Consider the following 18,072-nt stretch of genomic DNA (forward strand, 5'->3'; position numbering starts at 1 on the left):
CCTCCTCCCTCCCTGGTACGAATTGTCCACTTTCGATATCCAAGTTGCGTCCAAAGAGGCATCCAGGTACGTACACCATGGCCGGCGGAACCGGGGGGGGGGGGGGGGGTGGGTGGGGGGCTCGCCACCCCCCCCCCCGGTTTTAGCACCATACAAAAGAATACATATTGGGTGTCAACACTTTGGGCCCCCACTTTTTTCCTTATTGTTTGATACCCCGGAAGTGCGTAAAAAAGTGGCACTAGAAAGAAATGGAAACCTTGAAGTGTGAGCGCGGTAAAGAAGGCCAGTGCAGTGGATAAGCCTAAGGCTTTGGTTTTTTTTTTTGCGCTGAAGACCTTTTTTTTTTTGCTTGTCAGCTGAAGAAACCCGGAAGTGGCACCAGAAGTTGCGCTGAAGCCCCCCCCCCCCTTTTTTTTGTGTGTGTGTGTGTGAGAGGATGACGTGACGTCAAATGAGAGAAATTGTACCATAAGATGTATAAAAATGGATATAGGGCTCACACCCGTAAATACAAGGGAATGCCCCAGGCCCCTTCACAAATTCGTACCAAAGATACCAAAATAAATGAAGAAAAAAATTGATTAAAAATCAATGATGTAGTTTGGCAAAAAACTGAATAGCTGTAGATATTGAGTATGAATTCCTCTACAAATTACATTTTGGTTGGAAGATGAAAGCTTTTCTGGTGGAATTTGAGGGGACTATATTTCATTGGGTACGTGTACGGAAATGGGTGATTTTTTGAGTGATAAGAACTCGTAGTCTGGCTTTGCGGACCCTGGACAGAATTTGAACTGAATTATCCACCCTGAGAATTTGATGGATGAAAGGGTATATCTAACTTATCCAGGTTAGTGAAGCTGAAACACCTCATTTCTCCCAGCTGTTTTACAGAATTTTTTGAAATTTGATTTTTAACACACATCCCTATGGGGAAATATTTATGGGTGTGAGCCCTATAGAGGATGCATGCAATGCACACAAGTCTATGGGAAGTATTCATCCCATACAAACTCTGCTGGTTTATGTTGATCTATTGTGTCAGATCTCTTCCTCCCTCCCCCCTTCCCCTTCCTTACCCCCCCCCCCACACACCTCTCTCCTCTATCCCCCTCCCCCAATTCTGTTTGGCTACAATTTGTTTTCTTATTATGTTGTTGTGGTATAGATAGATCTTTGTACATAGCAGGCATCAGTATCACACAACTTTGAATGACTGTGTTATTTTAATGTATTTCTTTGTTTGGCTACCACTGAAGCAGGTCAAACTTCATAAAGTTAGTCTATTTGACAAAACAGAGTCTTTTCAAGTATTTTGTGGGCAATAATGTGATGATGACACCCCCATAATCAAAGATTACTGCCTGCCTCTAGGTATTCATCTTATGAAGAACTGATCCACACTACATTTTTATTTTTTTTTAAAAACCTCGAAGGGCATGAGTTTCAAAAATGTCCCTTTGAGAAGCTTTATGACCCTTGAATGTGTAATTTCCCATATGATGTAGGTGCAAATCTCATCAAAAACACATTTATGATGTTTAAAAGTCAAATGAGAAATATGACCTCCACTATAACACATAGCGCCCAGGGAACAACATGAATGGACGTCAAAATCCGAGTCAACCGGGCAATACTGGGGTCCTTATGATACATGCTGCTTATAGGGGACGACATTTTTTTTTTTGTATTGTTTTGTTGGTCACCGCTAGCCTCGGAAAATCAGGCAGCCCCTTCATTGGAGCTGGTGAGTGAGGGGGCCGGTGGGTGCAATAACATGTTGTCCCACCAGAGGTATAGCTCTCCCTGCTCGACTGACAAAAGAAAATGGATGATAATAATGATGAGAATGATAATAATGATATTAATTATAAAAGCAATGATACTGATATCACTACTCTATATATTGAAATTATTTTTGGGACGAATGACGAAACCCTCCTTTCTTTATTTCAACTGGGGATCGATGTTTAACACCAGTGCCGTGCCCAATTGGCCTGATAATTACTTGAAGCACAAACTAAATTATAGTATTTTTGGATTTTGACGTATACAACCAACGAAACATATGAATGAAGCGATGGTTACTAATACACTTAGTACTCTGATTTCATCATCTTCCAAGCAGTGATTAAGAAAGAAACATCTGATTCATCAGTTTCTGAATAACACTTCCATGACGCAAGTTTCACACAAAATTTAGAAAGAGAACATAATCATCATATTAACAGCGCTTGAGAATTCAACTGAGAATTAAGTCTTCTATACAGAGTCAGAGAAGCACTAAAGTTTTGCCAGGCATCAAGCCAAGGGGGGAATGCCATATTATCTTTGAAGAAAATGTCGGCAGAGTGTTGTCTGCGGAGCAACACTGTCAGCGGAGCAATTGTCGACGGAGCATAATAATTTCGTTGCAAATCTTCGCCCAAATATTGGATGCGGAAATTCCATGTACTATTCTTTCTGGAAATCGAAATAATTATATATGCTTTTCCATCAACATATTACATGCCAAGAAATCCTCCAAAATTAATTTGTGCTTATTTGCTTTTGACATGCAATAGTATTCATATTCATATAGATTGGCGTTAGACAAGTCTGTTGAATCAGTTAACGTTCATGTCAGACAGACAGTACGTCAAAATCAACTGAGTAGGCCCTACACAATGTGTCATCAATACCAGCATTTCATAGAAAAACAATAAACATTTAAAACAGCAATAGAAAACAAGGATAATGGGCTTCGTAGACGAGTTGAGGGATGATGATTATTCCCAACCTTCATGACCTTGATTAATCAGAAAATGAAATAAGGTTTGTTATTCCGAAGATTCGTTATTCTGAAACAAGTAACAATTCCGCATAGTTACTGTACCTATGATGTTCGTTAATCCGAAAATCAAAAGGGGTCCGGTAATCCGAACATTGTGCCTTATTCCAATGGTGCGATAATCAAAAATGAAATAATGGCCGTTATTCCGAATGTTCGTCATTGCGAAAATAAGGGTTGTTATTCCGAAGGTTCGACCGTCCAAAATGAAATGAGGTTCGTAAATCCGAAATGTAAGAAAAAAGGAAAGAAAAGAAAAGAAAAGAGGTACACACTTTAAATACCAACGAACCTTCGGAATAGTAATCCACGTGCCAAAAGGGGGTCTGATGGGGAGGGTGCTGTTCGTTATTCAGAAGGTTCGCTATTCCGAAGGTTCGTTATTCTGAAGGGTCGTTAATCCGAAACACGAAAATTCCCTATACCTAGAGGTTTGTTAATCCGTAAATGAAAAAGGCTTCGTTAATCCGAAAATTTGTGGCGTTATTCCGAAGATTCGTTACTCCGAAGATTGGTTAATCCGAAAATGAAATTCGGAACAATGAACCTTCGGAATAACGAATCTTAGGAATAAAGAGCCTTCGGAATAACGAACCTTCGGAATAACGAGCTGTAACCGATGGGGATCCCTACAGGCCTATAGTAATTACCCTCGACAAGCAGTTCTGCATGAGAGTTTTACAAGCCTCTCTTCTTCCAGATGGATCTTAAAAATCATAAGTATCTTAGACAATTGTGGAATGTCAAACCTGTGGAATGAAGGCACTTCTTTAAATTTGAATTGGGTTGCGTCATCAGTGGACCGTAGATTAAAGGATTCACTATAGATTATCAAAACTGGAATGAGGAACTTAATAGAAACCGTTTATGTTTCAATGACAGAATTTTTCACGGGAAGCTGGTTGAGAATATATTTGTTGAATTTGGAGGTAGGAGATAGGATATCTTTATGTAAATTTCGATGTGGTAACCATAATCTGCCAGTTGCTAAATGTCGTTATTCATCTGATCTACCTCTTATGTCCGTTGTGTAGCCTTGGAGTACAGGGTGCATGATGAATTTCATTATGTTTTGGTGTGTCCGTTTTTCATTGACGAGCGTAATAAGTATGTTAAGAGTTACTATTACGGCAGGCCTAATGTTATTAAGTTAAATCAGTTATTTAATCTTAGTGTCCGTAAATGTAATGTCATGCGTATTGCTGGTGTTAAAAGGAGAAATGTTGGAATCCCTCTATAATTACTCCAGTGACAACATATTCGAGTTGTATCTGAGGTTAAATACCTTGGAGTAATGTTTAATTCAAAGCTTAGCTGGGACATTCATGTGACGTACATGAGGATGCTGGGTCTTATCTCTTCTCTGTCGAATGGCCTGTAATTGTCACTTCAGCTTAGTTAGCTCTTGTGTTACCCATTTTGGAGTATGGCATACCTGTTTGATACCCTGTAAACCGTATAGTCTGAGTGACAGAATTGAAAGTATTCAGCGACGTGCGACGAGGATGATACTCAAGCAGTGTCGGCAGGAGATGCCTTACAGTGACCGTCTAAATTGGCCAACCCTACAATCTAGGCGTAAATATTTGTAGTTAAAGCGATGGTACAGTATTGGTGGAGATGAGAATTAGGCTATTAACTTTTTGCGAGATACCAAGAAAACACTTATGATATAGTACAGAGCATACCATTTTAAAGAGGAATTCAAAGTTCATTTGATGAAAATCGGGTTTGTAATGACTGTAACATCCAAAAACAAAGAAAAACAAAGCGATCATAATAAAGTGTGGGTCCCACACTTTATTAGAATCGCTCTTTTTTGGATATCTCAGCCATTTCAAAACCAATTTTCATCAAATAAATGTTGAATTCCTCATGGAATTACATGCTCTTTCATATTTCATAAGAGGTTTCCCATTATCTCACCAAAAATGTAAGAAACCTGAAATTAGGTCTCAACCAAAACTATACAATCCCTTTAAACTTCATTTGTAAAAGTTTATATAATCTTGTCTTGTGTGACGATGTCACCACTGCAATTAACGTTGTGGCACGACGTGAAGTTGATCTTAGATTCCAACATTTGAGAGCTCGTACCCAGAGGCTGGCAAACTCTGCTATACACAGGTTTCCAATATTATGGGACAACCTTCCGTTGTCTCTACGTAATGACTCTATTTTGACCAGTTTTGTGCATGGCAAAACCAACTTCGCTCATGTTGTGTTCTCTCTTTTGAACATGTATAACCTGCTCTGTTGTGAAGTTTCTTCGTCTGTATGGAGCAGTGCGTTACCATAGTAGCGGTAAAGTTCACACACACACCAGAAAATCATGCACCGTCGTGGCTCGAACTGCTCTCTTTATCTTGTATTTTTTTCTATTGTTTTTTTTTTTTTTTAGCAGTTTACCAAGAATTTGGCATGTGTGACTGTTATGTCTACTGTGAGTGGAAGACCTGTAGGACATTTGTTGTCGTTGTTGTTGTTGTTGTTGTTTTTGTCAGTATCCCGTTATATATAGCAACGGCGTAAATCCGTCCTGAGGAGTGGGGGGGATGGTCACCATCACCACGATTACAAGCCCACCGGACCGGCGCAGCCTTGGAAGGGGGGGGGGGGGGGGGGGGAGAGAAGCTTGGTGCCCCCCCCCCCCCCCCCACACACACACACACTTTATACAGGGATCGGATGTCCCACTCTTTTGCATGAAATATAATGTGGGAGGAAAGTGGCAGCAAAAATATGAAGACGAAGTTCTTGTTGCCTTTTTTTTTTTTTTTTTTTGCTTATCAGATGACTTTCGGCGGAAAATCAGACCTTAAAAGTATGAAAACATTTTTTTTTTTTTTTAAATATATGTGAGAGGGAGCGGAACGACCGAACGGGGGGAGGTTGTGTATGGGGGGTGGTAGCCTTCTCCCACACGAGGAAGATTTTGCATTTTCAGCCCTGAAATTCAGCGATCTGGTGCACACTTTTGGTAAAAAATGTGTTTTCTTTTCTTAAAAAAAACAATAAGAAAATGAAATATTCACAATATATTATTGAATGACTAGATCGTGGTATTTCAGCTCTTGCTCCGCATATGCGACATCACTATGAAGGCCTACTAAATAGTGGGGCCTATCACCGGCGTAGACAGGATTTGATCTAAGGAGGAGCGGTTATGTGAGGGAGCGAAGCAAGGGGGGGGGGGGGAGGGTACACTCTAAGAAAAAAAGGTTCTCAAATGGTTCTCGTCGGCTCCAAAATGGTTCTCATCAGATGGTTCTCGCAAAATGGTTCCGATGAGCACCTATAAATGGTTCCCAATCGAAATGGTTCCGTTCGTCACCATTTGCTAGTATGCGACCCAGTCCCCGAGTGTTATTTGTGGTACTCCTGCAGGTCAAACAATATCTTTAGGTCCACTTTCATTTTTCCCCTTGCTGTATATTCGAATACCAGATGTAAGAATCACCAAAACTGTGGTATTGGTACAAAAATATTGTATGTGTTTCTACTGCTGTGATAATAAAAAGTACATATTGTTTTTTATCGTAGACTAATGACTTCTCTTGGCTGCGTGCCAACTGACAGCTGCCACCATCCAATTTTAGCGCTCGATCAGACATGCGTACGCGTAAACGTACACATACTAGTACTGCACTGTAGGACTATATAACCGCGGCGGCACGCGCCGCGGCTATATGTAGCCCTGTGCTGCCTGCCTGCGCCTATGCAAACCTACCACCACATAGCGGCAGCGCAGAGTGCTAATGCAATACCATACATATGCAGCATAAGCAGCAGACGGCTATATAGTGAACACATCACACCCATAACGAACGGCACCCGGTAACGTTAGACATTAATTTTGACAAAGTGGACTGGAAACGTGTCACTGTCACTGAATTCCATTTTCGCCATGGCAGTCATCACAATTTAGGAGAAGAGGTAAGATTTTTAGTTTTAATGTGGTTTTATCTCATTTTTAGATGACATTCGTTGGTACAAAATCAAGTTAGAATGTTACGTGTTAGATTCATCACTCAGTTTTCGTTTTCAGTCAGTGATTAACCTTCAACGGTTAGCTAGATCCTAATGTTAGTTCTAATTTGATCGAAGCTGCTATCTTGTGTAATGTTTACCAGGTACAGTAAATCCAGATCTAACAATAACATGTTTGGCTGAGCTGACACTTTACAATTAGAAATTTGGGATAGCAATGGCTCTTGGGCTAGCACGAACAGACGCCGTGCGGGGCCGGAGCATGGCTGTCACGTTTTTACAGCGACTGGGCCGGGCTAAGTTACTTTATTAGCTATAAGTTAGGTATGCATGTTAAACGTTTAGACATTTCTATGCCTATAAAAATAGAGTCTACTAACTCCGAAACATAGCCCAAACGCCGAACGCAAAGATAATTGTGTACAAGGAGCGCCCCGGGGTAAGGTCTATACCGTCTACATGCAATAAGGAAATTTGTTTTAGAAGCTTTATAAGTTATAACTGTCAGTGTTAACGTTAGGGCCAATAGAGGTCTGTCTACAGCCCAGTAGGCCTAACTGTTAGGTCAAAATCTCTTCAGTATGTTTTCAGGCTTGTTTTAAGTGAGGAGTCACGTCGTGTAATGCCGTGTTTTGTTTAGCAATGACATTGTTTTATTAACGCGGTGTAGGTCTATTGTATCTTTCAATTCATATATCAGGGAAGTGGACACACCAACATGCACAGAAACCAGGGAACAAGTAACTCTTGCCGGGACGATGAAGCAGTACGTACGTGTTTGGGTCGCTGGTGCGGTTAGGGAAAAAGGTATACTCTACATTGATCAGAGAGACAGCCCGTGACAGACCGTTGACAACATAGGCCAGAACCGTAGGCTTAACACTAGCCAAGAATGAGCTGGGCGGCCACAAGAATTCATCGATCAGAATAAGAGCCCGGGATAGCCCATTTGCAGCATCAGCCAGAACCCTGGGCTAGTCGAGAATGAGCTGTATGGCTAAGACGATACATCGATCAGAATGACAGCCTGTGATAGCCCGTTGACAGCATCAAACAGAACCGATGGGCTAGTCAAGAATGAGCTGTGTGACCAAAGGAATACATCGATCAGAATGACAATTTTAGCCCGATAGCCTGTTGACAGCATCGACCAGAAACCTACGCTAGCCAAGAATGAGCTGAGTCAAAGAAAAAACACTGATGCTGCCAGAGAAAACCTTTGAGAAATATGTAGATAGGGTAGGTAAGTCCGTTTGCATTGACTTATAGTGTATTTTATAGCTGCTCTTTGAGAATCTGCCGTCAACCAAATATTCATGTCAGGCGACTTTTTGTTGGTTTGTGTGATGGAGGGTCACATATGTTTTGTTATGATCCCAATACAGTATTTGGAACTTACAATGTACCAGTGATAATGTTTTACTATAATTTGCATTTAAAAACTTTGAATCAAATGTATTGGGGGGGGGGGGGGGGTAGACGTAATGAGATCAGACCAGATGCCAATCTGAGAAGTGGAGTCATTCATAGTTCTAAACTTTAAAAGCAAAAACGGAAAATGCTCTTTATACTTCTCCAGTCATTGTGTGGTCGATTTCTGCACACTTTTAAAGTTTGCACCTAGACTGGTAAAACTTATTGCATTTATACCCACGCAGGAATTACGTATTGTGTAGAGAACTGAAGATTATGTAATTTATTTCAAAGCACTGATGCACCTCTTGTCACCAGTTTATATTGCTTTTGCAGAAATACAAAATGTACATGTACGTGGTGGTGGTGTTTAAAAGACTCTTGGCAAATTTGGTGAACAAAATGACAAATGCTAACAACATTATTATTGTCATAGGCAGGTTATAGGACAGCAAATTCAAACCTCAGCTTTAGGCCTGCATATAGTTTACTCTAATGAAGTTGTTGCTCTGCTTAAAAAAAAAAAGTGTAAATGAAGAGTTTGTTCGCAAAAACCGATAAGTCCATATTTGCCAAATGGAGATATTTGCGATTAAAGGTCAAGAAAAATAAAGAGAACAATAAGAAAATGTTTGCTTCTTTTGACCATAACTTCAAAAATGTACCTTTATTATGTAGTAACCAATATATAATTCAAAAGGTATTATTTTGTACTTTATGACGCAGACCGTACTTCAAAATCTTCAAAAATGGACTTATCGGTTTTTGCTATCAAACTCTTCCCAATGTTATATATTTTAGATCATGGTTGAGGAACTTTGTTCATTCATGCTTGTGAAACTGTGTGGGTGTGGTATCCTAGCTGTTTTCCCCTTGGGATTCTTATTATCCTTCTCATTATAAAACAATGTGTTCTTTTCTTCTTTTTTGTGTGTGTGTTTTCGTAGGACATGCTGTAAATTGTCAGAAGTAATGATTAACCTGAATTGATCCTCTTCTTGTATTTGCAGTTGTATAGATGTGTCTATGGTGCTTTCAAATTGCAGAACAACAACAACAACAAAAAAGGTCACTCGTATACAAACAAAGATAAGTTAATTCAAGTACAGTACTCGACGTTATGAATGTGAAGTGAAGTGAAGTGAAGAAGTGTAAAGCTTATCCTATCCCAAGTATCATACCAGCAATATAATGTATGTTTTCTGTGACAATACGATGTACCAAAGGTCCTGTTTAATGGAATTGTTTTCCTGCCCTTTGTAGTTGCTTTTAGGACAAATATGCGTTAAAAGAAAAAAAAAACAACACCGAACAAACTAGCAAATATGTGGAAAAAGTTCCTCATACTACTTAAGCAGGTAATGTACTTGACTTCTGCCTATCTTAAGACTTACACAATTACTGTATCTCATCCATGCAGGAATTATTTCACAGAGAAGTAGAAATTTTGTTATGTATTTCAAAAGCCTGATGCACCTCTTGCTATTTTATATCATCTGTACAGAGATGTGTAATGGTGTTTCAAGAACTGCTCGGTACACAAATGACAAATATTGTGGAAAAAAATTAGTGAACAAATGAAAATATTTTGTTCAGAATATTTGACAGATTATAACATAACAAATACAAACCTCACCTTTAGATTGTAAAAGTGAAGGTGAATAAATACATTTCTGCGAATTTGTGAAAGAGCAAATTTCTATGGTTTTCAGTTATTGAGTAATGTTTCATGAAGAAATATTGGTGAATGTCATGTACATGTATTCATGCTTGTGAAACTGTGTGTGCATGGGTGTGTTATCCTTGCTCTTTTTTTTTCAGTGTCAATGATAATGTATGATATGCTGATGTATTGCTAATATACATGTTTTGAACGTATGTTTGACTGATGAGATGAAATTCAGATGAATTCATTTCATTGCAAATGAGTTTGTGATGCACATTTTCAATGCAGATAGGTAATGTACCTTTAAGAATGGTGCCAGTGAAGCACCTTACCAGCACTGCATGTGAAACACACCAAAAATACACAGACATCAATTCACATACTACATTCTAAGAAAAAAGAAAAAGGTTCTTTTGAGCACCATTAAATGGTTCTCAGCACTGTCACAATAGCGACACCTTTTTTGGAGCCTGTGAGAACCTTTTTTAAATGGTGCCTGTCAGCACCTTTTAACATTGGTGCCCATTAGAACCTTTTCCAATGAAATGGTTCCCATGAGCACCTTTTGAAAAGAGTCAAAAAGGTGCCCATATTTAGTCAAAAAGGTGCCCATGGGCACCTTTTAAATGGTACTCACGAGCACCATTTCATCGGGAAAAAGGTTCTAATGGGCACCTTTTGCAAAAGGTGCCGACAAGCACCATTTAGAAAAGGTTCTCACGAGCACCTAAAAGGGTGTCGCTATTGTGACAGTGCTGAGAACCATTTAATGGTGCTCAAAAGAACCTTTTTTTCTAAGAGTGTACGGTAGGGGGGAAACTTTGACATTTTACAGTCCAAAAACTGCCATTTGTAGCTATATTCTTCGCTTTGGAAATTAAGGGAGGGGCACACCGGGCGCAACTGCTGTCAATCACTGGCAGCAACATCAGGAGAATGGCATAGCGATTAAATGCGAGCGAGCTTGAAAATTTTGACATTTTACAGTCTAAAAACTGCCGTTTGTAGCTATACTTTTTCGCTTTGGAAATTTAGGGGGACCGCACCGGGCGCAACTGCTGTCAATCACTGGCAGCAACATCAGGAGAATGGCATAGCGATTAAATGCGAGCGAACGGAGCGAGCGAGCTTCAAATTTTGACATTTTACAGTCCAAAGACTGCCGTTTGTGGCTGTATTTTTTTTTTCGCTTGGGAAATTAAGGGGGGCACACCGGGCGCAACTGCCGGCAATTACTGTCAGCAACATCAGGAGAATGGCATAACGATTAAATACGAGCGAGCGGAGCGAGTGAGCTTGAAAATTTTGATATTTTACAGTCCCCAAAACTGTCCTTTGTGGCTGTAATTTTTCGCTTTGGAAATTAAGGGGGGCGCACCGGGCGAAAATTGCTGGCAATTGCTGGCAGCAACATCAGGAGAATGGCATAATGATTAAATGCGAGCGAGCGAAGCGAGTGAGCTTAAAATTTTTGACATTTTACGGTCCCAAAAACTGTCGTTTGTGGCTTTTCTTTTGCTTTGGAAATTAAGGGGGCGCACAGGGCGAAAACTACTGGCAATTACTGGCAGCAGCATCAGGAGAATGGCATAATAATGAATGCGAGCGAGCGAAGCGAGCGAGCTTCAAAATTTTGACATTTTACGGTCCAAAAACTGCCGTTTGTAGCTATATTTTTCGCCTTGGAAATTAAGGGGGGGGGGGGGGCGCACCGGGCGAAAACTGCTGGCAATTACTGGCAGCAAAATCAATAGAATAGAATAATGATCAAATGCGAGCGAGCGAGGCGAGCGAGCTCCAAAATTTTGACATTTTACAGTCCAAAGACTGCCGTTTGTCGCTGTATTTTTTTTTTTTTTTCGCTTTGGAAATTAAGGGGGGCACACCGGGCGCAACTGCCGGTAATTACTGGCAGCAACATCAGGAGAATGGAATAATGATTTAATGCGAGCGAGCGAAGCGAGTGAGCTTGAAAATTTTGATATTTTACAGTCCCCAAAACTGTCCTTTATGGCTGTATATATATATATATTTTTTTTTTGCTTTGGAAATTAAGGGGGGCGCACCGGGCGAAAACTGCTGGCAATTACTGGCAGCAAAATCAATAGAATTGAAATAATGATCAAATGCGAGCGAGCGAAGCGAGCGAGCTTCAAAATTTTGACATTTTACAGTCCAAAGACTGCCGTCTGTCGCTGTATTTTTTTTTTTTTTTTCGCTTTGGAAATTAAGGGGGGGGGGGGCACACCGGGCGAAAACTGCTGGCAATTACTGGCAGCAACATCAGGAGAATGGCATAATGATTAAATGCGAGCGAGCGAAGCGAGTGAACTTAAAATTTTTGACATTTTACAGTCCCCAAAACTGTCGTTCGTGGCTGTTTTTTTTTTTTTTTTTTTTTTGCGTTTTGGAAATTAAGGGGGCGCACCGGGCGCAACTGCTCTCAGTCAGTGGCAGCAACATTTTAGGAGAACGGCATAGCGGTTAAATGCGAGCGAGTGGAGCGAGCGAGCTTTAAAATTTTTTACATTTTACACTCAAAAAACTGCCGTTTGTAACTATATTTTTCGCTTTTGTTTGTCCCACTTTTATGGGGGAACCATCCCCCCCCCCCATCGACGCCTCTGCATAATGAGGGTGCTTTTGTTAAGTGAAAGATCTGCTACACACCCTTTGATAAATTAGGGAAATATACGTCAATGTCAAAAGTTTTACACTCAAAAAACTGCCGTTTGTAACTATATTTTTCGCTTTTGTTTGTCCCACTTTTATGGGGGAACCATCCCCCCCCCCCATCGACGCCTCTGCATAATGAGGGTGCTTTTGTTAAGTGAAAGATCTGCTACACACCCTTTGATAAATTAGGGAAATATACGTCAATGTCAAAAGTGTACAAAGTTTATCGAAAGGGATCCTGTATAGCGCAACTTTTGCATGTTTATGATTGCAATGCAACGATTTGGACAATTTTCCATTTAGAAAGTTCGAGATTTGTCCTCATCTCGGGAATTGCTTGGGGGATAAATGATTTGTCTGCTTAAACACTTCGGTAGGGGTGGGGCAAATGCCTTTGCCCCCCCCCCCCCCCCCATAGACTCGAGGCCAATGATCTTCCCTGGGTATGCCCATAGATGTATCCTGACTGAGTCATCAGTCACTGTCGTTTCTCAGGAATGATTCAGGAAATGGAGGGGGTTCAATAATGGCTATATAGTTTTTGTTATTGTTTTTTTGTTTGTTTCTTTTCGTACATATTTTGCAGAAGGTCCCCAGTTACTCGCGTCATATAGCATGTTTACATGTAGGCCTATACTATTTGACGTTGTCAACGTCTGAGCCACACCTTACAGTGCATGTCGATTTTACTTTCTTCGCGAGCGAGCGCTTCCGAAAATTATACATTTTCCTACAAGATAGAATACTGTTCAGCTCTGTTACCTGTCTGAAGGCCGGCGTACAAACGTCATGCAACATGCCAAAATTGATACAATCACATTTCTGCTTCCTCCATTTTTTCCCTCAAAATTCAGGGGGGGGGGGATGATTGTACAGGCCATCCCCCCCTCCTCCATTTCAGGGGGGGATATATCCCCCCCATCCCCCCCGGGATTTACGCCCATGTGGCTCAGGTTTTAGACATTTGACTTATAGGGTTTGGTATATGGCCAGAATAGTACATACACAGTAGGTGTATGTGCAAACTTTATCGGGGTTTTTGCTATAGTAACCACGTGTTTTTGTTTTTGTTTTTGTTTTTGTTTTTGTTTTTTTTTGTTTTTTTGCATCCAAAGTATACAGTTAATTGTGGACTGAACACTCCTCAGTTTACAGTATTTGAGTTTAGGTTTGATATATTATGTGGCTGCTTTCCTATGACTGCAACTTTTGTCACATGTCGGTGTTAAACAATGTGTTACCACGGCAACCGTACTCTCTAAAAAAATCGAATGAAAATATTCACTCTTGCAGTGAATACAAAAAAGTGTGAATTTAGAGTGAAATTGGAGTGAATTTCGAGTGAAAATGTTCATTTTCACTCGTTTTTTGAGTGACCTCAAGGATCACTCGAAAATTTTGGAGTGATCCCTGACGTCACTCTAAAACGAGTGAAAATAAACATTTTCACTCAAAATTCACTCCAGTTTCACTCAATATTCACTCTTTTTTTTTGTATTCACTCCTTCAAGAGTGAAAATTTTCACTCGATTATTTTAGAGTATATATATATATATATATATATATATATACATATATATATATTATATATATATATATATATATATATATATCCAGTGTTTTGCTCACTCCATTGGTTGGGTTTCTGCATTGAGATTTTGGGAAGGATGATCAGTTTTAAATGATTGCGCAGAACAATGATCATCGTTGATCATCGTTATGGGCAATGTGCTGCCGTGGTAGTGTATAATAGTATATTTGTGGGGGGGGGGTGTTTTTTTTTTTTTTTTAAGAATATCAGATCACCAGTTTTGCTGGATGAGCTAACACCATCAGGTCAGGGTGGGGCATCGGTCATATTCAGTGATAGTTTTAGTTATATTTGTGTTTGAATCCAGTGCATTTTTGTGTAATAATGTATTTTTTGATAATGTTTGTAACTGTTTTACATTGATAGAGCTGATTCTGGGTGCATGCACTGGTCGGGGAGGAAGGTCTCGAGCCTTTTCCTCCCCTGGCAACCAGCAGCATGCACCTGGAATCACCACAATTTTTATATCATGTAATACGATTTTCTGTTTGTATTTTATGTCCGCTTGTACTGTATGTTGAATTGCCGAATAAATAATAATAATAATGATGATGATGATAATAATAATAATAATAATAATAATAATAATAATAATAATAATAATAATAATAATAATAATAATAAGAGTAATAATAATAATGATAATAATAATAACAATAACAATAATGATAATAAATCTAATTAGCAACTAAAGAATCTTTCGAAATTTTGTAAAATCATCATGTCAAAGTTCAAGTATTTTTTTTTTCGTTTCAGTGCATTACATGTTGATATTTCTTTTGTAAACTAGTGTACATACACTGTAGTTAAGACTTTTAGAATATGTCATGTTATTAGTTCGTATGTTTCATTTAAATCAATTCTTGCCTTTACTTGTTTGCTGTTAGAGCTTATATATATATATATATATATATATATATATATATATATATGTCTATATATATATTTATATGTATGTATACGTAAGTAGAGTGTGAACTGCAATATGGCTGACAGTGCTCAACTATATAGGAGCCCATGTAGTACAATATATAGTAGGATGAAAGGCGTTGCTTTGTTAGTGACTTAGCTGGACAGTCTGTTTCGGTCGAAGCCTCGTCAGCAACTAAATCACTTTCTTGTTTAAGTACAGTGTAACAAGAAACTGATTTAGTTGCTGACGAGGCTTCGGCCGAAATAGCTTACTATCCAGCTAAGTCACTAATGAAGCAACGCCTTCCATCGTACAACACTTATTGTACTATATATGTATATTATTTCTTTTAATGTATATCTATATTTGTTGTAAAGTAAATATTGTTGATACTCAAATGTATTTCTTCCATATCCCTGAAGGGGCCGTTCAAGAAATAAAAATCACTGTATCACTGTATCACCACTTTTGTTGACGTCAGACGTATTTAATATTACTGTGTAAAACAATAATGACGGTCAATTCATCTCTGCTCTGCTTCGCCACGTTAGATATATAGAGCACCTCGTTTGTTTTTGTCTTTTCAAGTCACCTTTAACCTGTTGCGAAACATTTTACCATCGCGGAACAAAGTAGGTAAATTAATTTAAATGTGACTATTCAAGTTACATATGTTGTTAGTCTGTTTTCCATACATACACTTTTTGCCAATCTAGCCCCTTCCACAAAGTGCGCCCAACGCATTTCATGCTGGTTGGTTTTCCTTTGCCTGAGGCAGAGGAGGACCAGCCAGCCACTAAACTCTATGCAATTACATAAAAACCAGTGCAGTCACTAAGTTCACCTTGTTACTTTTCTCGCGTCGCTATTCTGGGAAGCAGAACTGTGCAGGCCGATATATAGTCTGGAAGCCAGACTAACCCATCGCACTCGTGACTGTGTGGACTATCGTATGTCCACAAACGGACCGCCGACCGCGACGGAGCGTTGTGTTGTCTACCGTTATGTGTGTAGTCTGCTGAAGGACCACTCGAGGTACAAGAACATCCCTCCTCCCCTAGCTCTCTGGACTGCGGGAGCTGTTCGTGTCAATACTCTGTTATCACAGGGAGGTGGGAAGCACCGGTATAAACGCGTTCAATTTTGACGAAAACACCGATTCACAGTATAGTACCCAGCAACACTTCTATCATTTGAGTCGAACATCCGAGTGAGTACTTTGCTTATATCAGTGATCAGTTCCAGTGCCAAAAATTATCGTCTGCCGGAGGAGGAGTTTCATAGCCTTTTTGTTGTGATTGTTACGGTTCTCCTCCTCGGTCTCCCAGAGACATTCCGTGCAGCCAGACGTGTATATGTTCTCCTCGGAACATAATCCCCTACGAAACGGATTGATCTTTCGGCGTATGCTCCTTATTGTCTATCTACTGTACTCTATATCGCCATTGTCGTGTGGAGTTTTGTTACATCATTCACGAGTATATTATTGGCACGGAACATGACTTCCTCTTCTTTTTTTAATTCGTGCCAGGATAGTGCGATAATGATGTGATCACGATTCTTAGCACTCATTACGTACTACACAATTTATACAATACTACTTAGTACCATTACTACCAGGGAGGTGGGCACCTCCCTGTTGTTAGTACATTATACATAGTACAACATTATGCACCACAATACTCATGATTAATCGTCATGCGCTATAAATTATGTTATATATTAAAGGCTGTCAACAGACAACCTGAGTCCAAGACTCAAAATTATTAGGTTAGTGTACTAGCTCTTTGGTAGACATTTTTGTATTTAATAGGCCAACATAGATTCTCTCTCTCTCCCCCCCCCCTCGATCCCCCCCCCACCTGCCCCTCTTCCTCTCTCTCTCTACCTCCAATTACATGAGTTTTTGGCAGACTATTCCTCGTACATATTGTATTTCCTGGGGGGGGGGTACTTTTTTTTGCTCAATTTATAGGATATAGGGCCTACATATAGGGGTGACACTTCAATTGCCCCACACACACACACACACACACTTTTTTCTCTTTTCTTTTCTTTTTCTTTTTTTTTACCCCAGAAGTGGCACTGCGAAAGAAATGGAATGTGGTTAAGCTTTTACCAGTGAATTGTAAGTTGTACCACTTTTCCGCTGAAGACCTTTTTTCTGTTTTTTTTTTTTTTTTTTTTTTTTTTTTTTTTTTGCTTGTTAGTTGATGTAAGCCGGAAGTGGCAGCATAAGTTGCACTGAAGGTCTACTTTTTTCTTTTTCTTTTTTTTTTCTTTTTTGCTTGTCAGCTGGAGAAACCCGGAAGTGGCAGCAGAAGTTGCGCTGAAAGCCTTTTTTTGTTTGTTTGTTTGTTTGTTTTTTGCTTTTTAGTTGTTGAAACCCAGAAGTGGCACCAAAAATATAAACTACCCCCTCCCCCCACTTTTACAAGCATGGCACCAGGCATGTTTCATGCAATGGTGGCCTGTTTTTATCTCCTAAAGCATGTACCCAGCTAACATTTGGACGTTTTCTGAACATTCTTGAAACGATCAAAGTTTGTTATTTGGACGTTTTGTCAAAATGTTTTCAGAACGTCTTTTTGTGGAAGGTTTACGACATTTGAAATGTTTCAAATGGACATTATAAAAACGTTTTTTAAACGTTTAAAAAACCAATACAAAACCTTTAAAGAATATTCAAAACGTTCGGTGGACGTTATGCGGATGTCCAGAAAACCTTTGAAAACCATTTAGAACGTTCAAGAAATGTTTTAAGAACATCTAAAAAGTCTTATGAACCGCCCAAAGAATGTTTAGAGAGTGTTCATATCCATCTAAAATGTCCAGAAAAACTTTTATGAATGTCTAATGTTTATTTTTTATTGGGCATTAAAAAAAAGTATGGTTATGAGATTATACAGGCACAATCTGGAGTATATGTACCGTAATATCCTAATCCTATATAATCCTATCCTAATTAACCTGTACCTAATGTCCTACCA

Source organism: Diadema setosum, chromosome 12 (assembly GCF_964275005.1).
Source record: "Diadema setosum chromosome 12, eeDiaSeto1, whole genome shotgun sequence".
Lineage (NCBI taxonomy): Eukaryota > Metazoa > Echinodermata > Echinoidea > Diadematoida > Diadematidae > Diadema > Diadema setosum.